The 9,547-nt window shown below is 43.4% G+C and overlaps 1 pseudogene; it reads right to left on the minus strand.

Annotated features, from left to right (window-relative positions):
* Positions 1 to 8,279: 8,279 nt before the first annotated feature.
* On the minus strand, positions 8,280 to 8,459 carry LOC126476526 (U2 spliceosomal RNA; annotated as a pseudogene).
* Positions 8,460 to 9,547: the final 1,088 nt, after the last annotated feature.

Here is a 9,547-nt window from a genome sequence, read left to right on the forward strand (position 1 = left end):
ATGAAAATTAGTGGCAAATGATAACTTTATACCGGACCTGGATAGGAGCCTGTGGTCTTACCAACTGAGCTGAGGGACGACTCATGACATGCCCTCACAACATCAGTTCTGCCAGTAGGCGTATCTTTTCCACCGACTCTAGTCCAGCAATATATGCAGAAGAATTTCTGTGAATTCTGGAAACAGCCGAGGGGTCCTGGCAGAAGCGAAACTATGTAGACAGGTCGTGGATAAAGAACATTGCCCTTGGAAGGCAAGGGTACGGTTTCGAGTCCAGATTTTAATCTGCCAGGAAGATTCATACTAACAATAACTGCGAAACAAATCATCTGACGATGGTGTTGAGATGAGATTGGTACGCCACCACATCATTCGTCATTTCTCTTGTATCATGATGTGGTTTGGGCATAAAAATGGAAGCCTCGTCAGTTTCCGACAGCCCGACAACCTCTGACGACCAAAGAGGTGACAAATTCGTTGGGGATTGTTTTTCAATTTTGACCCATCCTTGAGCAGCATATCTGAAAAATGCAACTTCCAGTAAAAGTGGCCTGAATACAACGAAACACGGACGCCACGCACGATATTGCGCGGATAATGAGCTACTAAGACTGCTGAATGGCAGCGCTTACCAGAACCAGCAGCGTCTGACAGATCACGGTAGTACGCCAAAACCGAGCTCTCAATCTAAGTGGAACCGTGAACGTAAGAGCCTGTGAACCCCGTTAACGGCACGTTCGAGGAGGCACTGGGTAACCGATCTCCAGGAAATGGGTATGTCGTATAGTGACATTTCTGTATGTACAAAACATGTTTGGACGTTACCAGTTTATAAAAGAGTGTCACAGGTTGTGATAAGCCTGCAAGGACAAGGAATGAAAAAAGCCCGCAAACTTAGTGGACAAAATGTGAGCTTGGTAACTAATTTTTTCTCTGTTTCAGTAAATCTGTGCAATGATACGGAACTCTATGTAAGCGAATGATTTAACTGTGTGTTAACGGTTCATCTCTGAAAAGCAATGACATGTAATCAATTGGTGCTCTCTACGGGAAAAGAGAGCGCTCTTCCTTCTCTTGTCTTGATTAAAAAGTGAACGTTACTCACTCTTTTTCTTCCTAGCCGTCGCAGCAGATGTATTTCCTAAGTGTTGCTCATGTTCTCGTATTTAAATTGAATAATTACGGCGGAATTATGTTAAGTGGCAGTGTCACTATTTCGATGCCTCTTCCTAGTCCATCCTCGTCATACAGGATTTTTACTACGTATTTTTTAAAATAATGATACGGGCCTCAATGTAGAGAACTTCAGGGCACATTGTTGGGAGGCCACGAAAGAACGTTGATAGTGTTCATTCGTCTCTTATTCCATCGTTTCAAATCCATACGTTCCTGAGATCGTTTTACCGATTTTTTCTATTCACGATCCGGGCTACTGTTTCAGATCAGTCATTAATCACCTAACCATGTCGTCAGGGAACAGTCTCATTGGACTGATGCAGCTGGAGTGAGAAATGATCACAGTTATACAAGGGAGTAAAACAATTACGAAAATTTATCTCTTTCATGTTTCATTCTGCAAAAGTAGAGCCTCCATGCGGATAATTACATTAAATTATGGTGTTTCATGTTCAACCAGTTAAAATTAATACTAATATTTTCAAAAAAATATTAATTAGTAAAAGAAACACTATAAAGCGGGCAGTCAGCCTTATAATATGAACACAGCACCGTATGTCCCCCATCTCCCTCACAATGCCATAACACATCGTACATCAACATCTAAGAACAGAAGGCAATCATTTAGTGAGTGGGGGAGGGTACTACTATCATTTTGTATTAGACATGACTGATATGACAGTGAGTTGGCGCAGAGGTAAGGCAGTTGAATAGTATTCGGTAAGACGACAGTCCGAATTCCCGAAAGACTACCCAAAAGTACATTTCACTTGATTTCCATAAATACCTCATGGTGAATGCCAGGGTGCACCTGTTGAAAAGAACGCTGCCGATTCCCTTCCTTTTTCTTCAAATGGCTCTGAGCACTATGCGACTTAACTTATGACGTCATCAGTCGCCTAGAACTTAGAACTAATTAAACCTAACTAACCTAAGGACATCACACACATCCATTCCCGAGGCAGGATTCGAACCTACGACCGTAGCGGTCGCGCGGTTCCAGACTGTAGTGCCTAGAACCGCTCGGCCACTCCGGCCGGCCCTTATTCTTCCACTGCCCGAGCTTGGTGGTGGTGGTGGTGGTTACTGTTTAACGTCCCGTCGACAACTAGGTCATTAGAGACGGAGGGCGAGCTCGGGTTAGGGAAGGATTGGGAAGGAAATCGGCCGTGCCCTTTCAAAGAAACCATCCCGGCATTTGCCTGAAACGATTTAGGGAAATCACGGAGAACCTAAATCAGGATGCCCCGAGCTTGTACTCCGTCGGTAATGACTTCGTCATCGACTGAACATTTAACCCTAACCTTACTTACTTCATAACTCAGACATAGAACGCGCGATGCTGAAATGGATTTGTTCTGATGCTGAAATAGATGTAATAATGATAGGGAATTCTTGGCCCGCACTTGCGGATATCTGTGCCATAACCTGCCTGCCATTCACAGTTGCTGTACTCAGAGCATGAGCCTCTTGATTAACCAGCAGTTCTCCACTCACTGTGTTCGTTTGGACTTAACAAATTTTCAGGGCAAAATACAATTTTATATTTTTCGTTAGAAGGGCTTAGGTACCTCGTTAGGGAAACTTAGGGAAAGTAAATCATTCAAAAGCTAGTAATTAAAATTATATGGTTTGAGTTAATAAATCACTCAGTAATCTTGACTGATCTGATCATTTTTTCTATGTTTATTGAATAAATTATTGTGTTCAATGGAAGACTTTTTCCGTTGGACACCTTCCATTCAAATTAAAATAAAGTTTTCTGTAAATTTTCACTTTAGGGTCTATAGTTAGGATCTTAGAAATTGCATTATCCATTAAAATTACGTACATTAAGATTTTTAACGTAGATCTTAAAGGTATGTCTGGCTCGCACTTAGTTTTCTGGGAACGGCTAGCTTTTCGCACGCAGGGGGTTTCAAACATTATAGCCACTGCCCATCACAGAAATGAATGTGCCCTGATGGTGTTGTGGTCATGTGCCAAAGTAAGGAATGTCTGTAATCGGAGCAGAAGTGAAGGGGAATTATTCTAGCGACGATACGTAAATGGGGAAATCCCTCGATATAAGCGACTTTGACGAAGGGCAGATTGTTTTGGCTCGGCGCCTGGGGAAAGCTACCCGGATGCTGGTCGGCTATTCGTGCCCTACTGTTGTATCTATAGAAAGTGGTCGAAGGGCGGTGCAGTCGCAAGCAGGCGACATTTTGTTGGATGTCCACGCCTCGTCACAGGAATTGGAGGTCGAAGGGTTGTCGCTTTGTAAAGCAAGATAGGAGGCGATATGTGAGGTATCTGACCATAGAGTACAGTGCTGTTGCAGCCACGTTTCGGAGCACAAGGTTCAGTAACATCGCCAGTCGGAATCGTTGTGGGCACGGGCTCATCGAAATTTGACGGTGGATCAATCGAAAAGTGTTGCTTCGTCGGGTGAATCACGGTTCCTGTTACACTGGGTTGCGCCTGAGTTTGCGGTCATCCAAGCGAACGGCTGCTAGAAACATTCACTGCTACAGGATCTTAGGCTGATGGGGGCAATGTTACGCTATGGAGACCATTCTCCGGAGCTCCCATGGGACACGTTGTTGTATCCGGAGGCACCATAATAACTGTGGACCAGGTGAACGTTATTGTGGACCACCAGGAGCCATTCATGTTTTTTCATGTCTGCCTACACGGCGGCGGCACATACCAGAAGGATAACTATCTAAGTCACAAGGCCACAATTGGGCTACAGTGATTTCAGGAGCATGACAGTGGTACAAAATGGTTCAAATGGCTCTGAGCACTATGGGACTTAACTGCTGAGGTCATCAGTCCCCTAGAACTTAGAACTACTTAAACCTAACTAACCTAAGGACATCACACACGTCCATGCCCGAGGCAGGATTCGAACCTGCGACCGTAGCGGTCGCGCGGTTCCAGACTGTAGTGCCTAGAACCGCTCGGCCACTCCGGCCGAAATGATGACAGTGGTTTCTGGCCAAAACTCGCCTGACCTGAGACCAATGAAAAACATCTCTGACATTACCGGGCGCCTGCTCCTCTCCGGCAAACCACCGACACGTAATTTACAGGTGCGTATGCATTTGGTGCCACATACCTCTGGGAATCATCCAAAGTCTTTCGAAACTGTGCTACGAAAAATCGTTGCTATATTGTGTGTTTTATTATTGTATTTGCTGTTTTATTGTATATTTCTAAATTTTTATATAATGGCCATTCTTGGAGTTACAACAGGTTTAAATGACTGTGCTACAAAGTTTACCATCATTTTGTCTCACCTCTTTGGTGATCAGTTGCTGCTGTTGTATTTGCTGTTTTACTATATGTTTTTTTTAAATTTTTTATATAATTGCCATTCTTGGCGTTACAGCAGGTTTAATTGGTTGTGCTATCAATTTTATCATCTTTTGTCTCACCCTTTTGGTGATCAGTTGCCTGTCTTTTTAAACTAACCTTTGTTATTGCATTGCTGTTTTAAAGCATGTTTGTTAAAATCATTTTGTGATTGCCGCTCTTGGCGTTACAGGCCTTTATCCGTGACTGTGGTTACTTGCCTGAAAATTCTAACTGGGATCACATTGGCTTGTTTTTAAAACATTATTTGCTGTGTCTGTATTTTATCTCAAGATTTTAAACATGGCTGCAGCAGCAACTGTTAAAATTCTTCACAACAAAGGATGGCAGCCAAAAACAGTTGCAGGATAGAATTTTTTTATTAAAATTCTTGACCAAGGTTTCGGTACATATAAATATACCTTCATCAGAAGTACATTTCTAAAATTACATCATGCACTGGAGAATAATGAAACAATTATGCCAAAAGGCGTCGTCAGTAATTAAAATATCATCTCCATTTGTACAACATGTGTAATGGGTACAGGATCATAGCGAACAGTTTAACAATGTTACTTCGCCTATGAACTGTTGAGACACGAGTGTCAACTTCCACTTATGTATTTTATGCTCATTTGGTAAATTGTAACACACTGAAAGAACTATTAATTAGACAGTTATTTATTCCTTCATTAATAACATGTGATATCTTATTTATTGCTGAGTCTGGAATTACCGTTTTAAAATAAACGTGTGTAATTGCAAAAGGGAACCATTAGTAACCGATTAAGTCCACGCCCACAATCGTAACAGAATCCTGCCTTCCTTGACTTCCAGTTTACACTGAAGAAAATGAAACATTATGAAAACGTTAGTTTGTACGATGAAATTGAAATTTCTTGGCGTGCTCCTCTTCCCACAAGCCTAAGTCGTTTGCGCCGGCACGGGTAACGCACTGAAGTGGCACTAGAGGGTGCAGGGAAGTGGCAGGTCATGGAGCCAGCCGCACACCGAAGCACAGTATGGCAGGACGACAGGTAGAAAAGGAGTTTGGAGCGCCAGTGTCAACTTCCACTTACCTTCACATTCAGTGTAGCTGGCCAGCCATGGCCACAGTCATCAACTCGTGATAACTGAGTTCGTTAACAGTCTCCGAACAAAACAGATGGGGCAGGAAAGTGCCGTGTCGCCGAGCAGTGTGATACAGCAGCAGTTTGCAAGGGTCAACATATGGCATTACCAGCTGCACATGAAGATTTTTGATCTGGGTTACGGATAGTGTCTTCTTCTTGGCGTCCAGGAGAAGATGACAGCTTAAACCAGTAGGGTGGAACAGTGGAGAAGTTGATAACGGAAAGACAGCTTAGAACACAAAGTGGCATGTGTTTTTGAGAGCCTATCTGTTAGTGCCAAGCACTGAGAACATTTAGACGATTACTGTTCAGTGCAGCGGCGTGTACCAAGATAGGTAAAGTCAGCCATGAAGAGTATCATCGAGTAAATTCCAGAACTAGGCAGCAGGGCTGTGGTGTGAGGATGTCTAATACACTCTAAGACCAAAAAACTACGCACAACGAAGATGTGATAAACGAGGGGCGTTTGAAAAGTCCGTGCAAAGATAAATACTACTTATGTGTTTGGGGTAAACCTTTTTTATTTTTAGACATAGCCTCTTCGTCCAACGCTGTCCTAATTTTTTGATCCTTTCCAAATAATAGGAATTGTGTAAGTCTGCAAAATAACTATTAGTTGCTGCTATCACCTCCTCGTTTGAATAACATCTTTGTTCCATCAGCCACGTCTTCAAATTGGGGAACAAATAGTAGTCCGAGGGAGCCACGTCTGGAGAATAGGAGGGATGTGAAACGAGTTGGAATCCTATTTCCATTAATTTTGCGACCACAACTGCTGAGGTGTGTGCTGGTGCATTGTCGTGATGGAAAAGGAGTCTTTTGTGGTCCAATAGCCGGTGTTTTCTTGCAGCTCGGTTTTCAAGCGGTCCAGTAATGATGAATAATATGCACCTGTATTAGTTTTACCATTTTCCAGATTGTCGATGAGAATTATCCCTTGCGAATCCCAAAGGATAGTCGAAATAACTTTACCGGCCGAAGGGATGGTCTTCGCCTTTTCTTGATGCAGATTCTCCCTTAGTAACCCATTGTTTAGATTGTTGTTTGGTCTCAGGAGTATAGTACTGTAACCATGTTTCATCCACAGTGACTAAACGACGGTTAAAGTCTTCCTGAACAGCTGCAACACTTCACACGATTCCGTTTCTGGTCAAGAGTGAGCACTCGCGGGACCCATCTTACTGATAGCTTTTTCATGTCCAAATGTTTATGCAAAATATTATGTACCCGTTCACTGGAGATACCCACAGCACTAGCAATCACACGCACCTTAACTCTTCTGCCATCCATCACCATATCATGGATTTTATCAATGATTTCTGGAGTCGCAACCCCCACAGGGTGCCCAGAACGTTCAGCATCATTTGTGCCCATATAGCCACTCCGAAAATTTTGAAACCACTTATAAACTGTTCTAATCGACGGTGCAATCAACGTAATGTTTATCAAGCTTCTCTTTAGTCTCCTTAACCGTTTGGCCTTTCATAAAGTAATGTTTAATCACCACACGATATTCTTTTTCGTCCATTTTTTGACAATCACTAGACCTCCTTGATTCACACGAATACGAAACATAAAGAAATAGACCAGTATGGCTGAAGCTTGGTGTGCGTTCTTTCCAAAGATGCTACTAAGTAAACATGACCTCCATACGCGCTGGTGGTGCCATCTCTCGGACTTTGCACGGACTTTTCAAATGCCCCTCGTACATGTACTGCAAACAAATGATTACACTTTCAGAGAAAGAGCTTCACAAACTGTGCAAATCAGTAATGCGCTGGTCCACCTCTGGCCTTCATGCAAGTAGTTATTCGTTTTGGCATTAATTGATAGCGTTGTTGGATATCGTCCTGATATCGTGCCAAATTCAACTGGCGCTTTAGATCGTCACAATCGGGAGATTGTAGGAGAGTGCTTCCTATAATGCTCCAAACGTTCTCAAATGGAGAGAGGTTCGGCGACCTTGATGGCCAAGGTAGGTTTCGGTAATCGCGACGACAAGCAGTAGAAACTCTAGCTGTGTGCGGAGGGAATTCTATCTTAAAGAAATGTAAGCACAGGTTGGTTTGTCTAAAGGGCAACAAAATGAGGCGAAGGATATCGTCGACGTACTGCTGCGCTCTAAGGGGTCCTCTGATCGCAACAAAAGGGGTCCTGCTTTGAAATGAAATGACACTCTTTGTAGTCGGGCCGTATGGCGGGCTACAGTCAAATTTGTATCTCACCGCTACCCAGGGCGTCTCCAGACAGCCTTTTTTTTTTCGTTTTAATTATCGTGCGTGCGGCGATGACGACGTTCGCGAGGAGCTAAGGATATAACTCCAAAATATTTAAATAAAATTATCTGTGGCCGGACCATAGGAGACGCCAACGAGGCATCCGAAGGCACTGTTCTGTGCCCCGATAAATTACCAGCCTAGTGTAATGCGGCTGCAAGAGCGGTCCGGCTAACCACAAAAAAAAAAAAATATTCTTAAGATAATCTTAAATTAATTAAAAGAAATCGTGGTGTGTAAGCAGCTAACTACTGGGCACATCGACAACTACGACAAGTTTTGCTACCAGCGGAATATCTGATCACTGCAGAATACCAACCCATTTCAGGCTGTGTTTTAATTAATTTTAATTAATTTTAGGTGGGCCGATCCCGGCGGTACTGCAATGCCGGGCCAACCCGCGACAGAGGTGGAGCAAGCCCCTATCACTCCGTCATGAGCCAAAAATGAGTTTAATATTCTGGTCCTGCGATGCAGGACGTATCAGATATTAAGCTGATAAGAACAGATACTACACTTTTTTTTTATTTTTTATTTTTTTTTGCCTCCTTCCTCCCCTATAGCCCTACCTTTTCCTCTCCAAAAATGCCGCCATCCTCTAGTGTCGACGCAGCAGACAAAGCAGGGTGCTGTTAGTAGCAAGACTTATTGCCATAAACCGAAAATAAAAGCGGAGGCATACTCTGCTATGCACGCCTTCGTCGGTGATCACGTCTCAGATCGAAGCGGGACTCATCACTCAAGACAGCTCTGTTCCACTATTCCAGTCAATGGGATTCCAGACCGAATATGCCCGACACCGCTGCAAATGTGCTTGTTCGTGTGTAGTGGTCAATGGTAGTTGGCGCAAGGGGCGCCGTGAACTCAACCGCCTTTCTGGGAACGTCGTTAATGGTCACTGAAGCACCAATTGGATCGGTGATAATGATGAATCCGGAGCACTGAGAGCCTCTCTGACGATTACTGGGCCCTCACATTCTGTCGCCTCTCTAGGGCGATCGCTTCCTTCTCGACGTTGTGTTCCTCCATAGTTCACCCATTCCTAACAACATCGTCGAATAGTGACATCTCTCCTCTTCAGATGTCGAGCGATTCGCTGATTACTCCAACTCTCTTCTAACTACAAGTCTTCTCTCAAATGCTGACATCGGCATATATATTTCGCACGCTTATCTACGAGGCATAATTACTGTCCAACTGTGTACACGGAATGAAATTCGCAGAGACTTTATGCCCTGGTATTGGCATGTCTCTGTTTACTATCCTTGCCATATGAGTGGTGAAATTGCGCTGCAGCTTCACACATTCGCCCATCCGCCTCCAAAGTTCACAATGTTACACTTTATGTCGATACCTGTATGGATATAAATTTGAGACCAATTTGCGTAATTCCTTCGTGGTGCGTCGTTTTTCGTGGTGCGTCGTTTTTTAGTGCGTAATTTGTTTAAGAAACTATATATACGGCGATTCGTGGTTCCATGATTGTATACTAATGATAAGTTATCGTGCACTGTACTGCGTTTTCTTACGGGCTATATAATAGTTAGTACTATGTACTTGTCTTTTGCAGACGATGTACCAGTTGATGCAGGTTGATAGTAGTGGACTGTAGATATTACAATC

Source organism: Schistocerca serialis, chromosome 4 (assembly GCF_023864345.2).
Source record: "Schistocerca serialis cubense isolate TAMUIC-IGC-003099 chromosome 4, iqSchSeri2.2, whole genome shotgun sequence".
Lineage (NCBI taxonomy): Eukaryota > Metazoa > Arthropoda > Insecta > Orthoptera > Acrididae > Schistocerca > Schistocerca serialis.